The sequence below is a fragment of the Morone saxatilis genome, unplaced genomic scaffold (assembly GCF_004916995.1).
Source record: "Morone saxatilis isolate NCDOM2014 unplaced genomic scaffold, NCSU_SB_2.0 Contig7, whole genome shotgun sequence".
NCBI classification, from domain to species: domain Eukaryota; kingdom Metazoa; phylum Chordata; class Actinopteri; family Moronidae; genus Morone; species Morone saxatilis.
Window position 1 is genome coordinate 3,740,926 of NW_023340246.1, and position 2,361 is coordinate 3,743,286.

At 31.7% G+C, this 2,361-nt stretch overlaps 1 protein-coding gene across 1 annotated transcript in view; it reads right to left on the reverse strand.

The window, feature by feature from the left end:
- The window catches only part of LOC118340924 (trace amine-associated receptor 1-like), a 4,354-nt gene that overhangs the window by 590 nt on the left and 1,403 nt on the right, over positions 1 to 2,361 (reverse strand). The gene's annotated exons all lie outside the window — the stretch shown is intronic.

Sequence of the window (2,361 nt, forward strand, 5' to 3'; positions counted from 1 at the left end):
TGGGAGTTTTTCTTATCTGTTGGATTCCTTTCACTCTTTCTACGACTTTTAACCCTTTGAGTAATTACACAATACCAGCTGCTGTGATTGCAGCATTTAAGTGGCTTGGATGGTCAAATTCAATGCTCAATCCATTAGTCTATGCTTTCTTTTACAGCTGGTTTCGATCAGCTTTCAGAATGATCATTTCTGGGAAAATATTTCAAGGTGATTTCACTCATTCTAAGCTCTTTTGACTCATTATGTGTTGAAATGTCAGTAATATCATCATTGAACATTGCATGTCATATATATAGGCCTTCATGAAAATTGTCACTGTACTGTGCATAAAGTATCTGTATATACAACTCAGTGCACAGATAGCAGTACATATTCAACTGCATGATAATCTCAATGTGAAAACAGTAGGATAAATATATCTTACTGTTCGGCTTATTTACTGTTATTCAGTTATAGACGCTGTATCTGTGTGTTGAATGCAGGAGTGCATCACTGAGTTTTTGTCTTCGTAAGAAAAGCTTTAAACTGACCTGTAACGAATTAATGAATGGTGAAATCATCTTTCTCTTAGATTAGTTTTCAGTTTCATCATCTAATCATCGTCTAAATATTAAATAGAGCTGGGTAACTGTAAAGTCCTGAATAAGACTTTTTTATTTACAGATTCTAAGATTTAAATCAATTAAAGCGGCAAATCTTAGCAGCAAGTTGTACATTTTCCACAACAATATGAAGATTACACTGAAGAATTATGTACAGTTTTACCGTACAAAAATAGCATTCTTTATTTTACAGGCACTTTTTTGTGCAAATTCTCATTTTCTCTGCTTTTACACTTTTGAAGATGCTGTGAATCCCAGACAAAACAGAGAACCTGTCTGTTTTTGTGGTCCATGATGATCATGGTTATTTGCTGTGTCTCCAGCATAGACTGATTCTGAAAGATGTTTAATTTAAGTAGAATCAACTCATGTATTTATTGTGAAGGTAAATTGGGTTAATAAAGTGCATTGTACCAATTCCATTCAGTTAATTGAAGTTACACTTATATGCAGCATTTCTCTAAACTTACTTAAAATGTGACAACAGAATTTTCTGAATAAAATAACTTTATTCAGACAGCAACAGCTGTAAAAACAGCTGTAAAAACCTTTTTGTTTATGTGACTAACATCAAATCTTTACACTTTGGGTGATCATTAAGAATTATTTGGATGCATACTTGGGCATATGATTATTAATACATTGAAATTAAAGAAAAATCCTAACATATTCTATGCTATTTTAAGCTATTCAGAATAATAATGCTTACATTTCTCAAATGATATAAAGTCACCTTAAAGAAAATAAGTCAATGGAACAAACTAGAATTATATTGCAAATACTTAAAATACTGCAAACATTCAGTTTTTAGTTAGATTTAATTCATGTGAATGAGTGACTCCAGTTTCTTGGAGGATTAAGTTATGTTAACTTACTTCTATTATTAAATATGTTGTCACATCTTAATGGTCTTATTAGGGCAGCTTGATAATAAGGAGTTGCAGTAATCTTTCTGTGACAGGATGTGTCAGATTTTTGCAATGTTATGTAAGTGAAAAAAGGCAGTCCTAGAAGTTTGCTTTATGTGGGAGTTAAAGGACATATCCGTTTTTATGTCCTCAAGGCATGCTTGTATTTTAACTAATTGTACATTTCAGGCTTGATCGATTGATATAACTGGATATAAAAAAAAAAAAATTTAAATGAGGAAAAATGCAAAAGTTGTCTTCATTAAATGTTTTTCATATTATTTTTTTAAACACTGTATATGTGTGCATGTATTTGACATTTTACTTGTTATGAGTTCATTGATATGAAATACGTTTGTGTTCCTTCTGGTTTCTGAGATACAGCCAATTGATTATCATACTATATTTAGTCTTTGGGCACATGGGACTGCTGTTTTTTCCTAAAATGGTAGAAAATTCCTAAGGATAAGCAATACAAATATTTTCAGTACACACATGCAACAGGCTCCTATCTTTATATTCAACATAAAGTTGCACACAACTATTATTAGCCATACAGCAGGTGAAAACATTCACTTGGCCATTCTCCATTAGTTTCAATTGGTTTTAATGGCCATTAAACCAAATGAAAGTGTGTCTGTTTACTTCTTTTAAACCTTACATCTTTTTTTTTTTTAGGTAACGTCTTTTATATATATATACACTGTGTTCCAAATTATTGTGCAAATATGATTTCAATTAAAGAAACATTTGATTTTTTGTTTTTCAATGAAAGTTTTCAATTGTGCTGGATGGTCCAGATGGATGGAGTTCTGGATGGCCACCATGTCCCAACAAGGCTGCGATGTCAG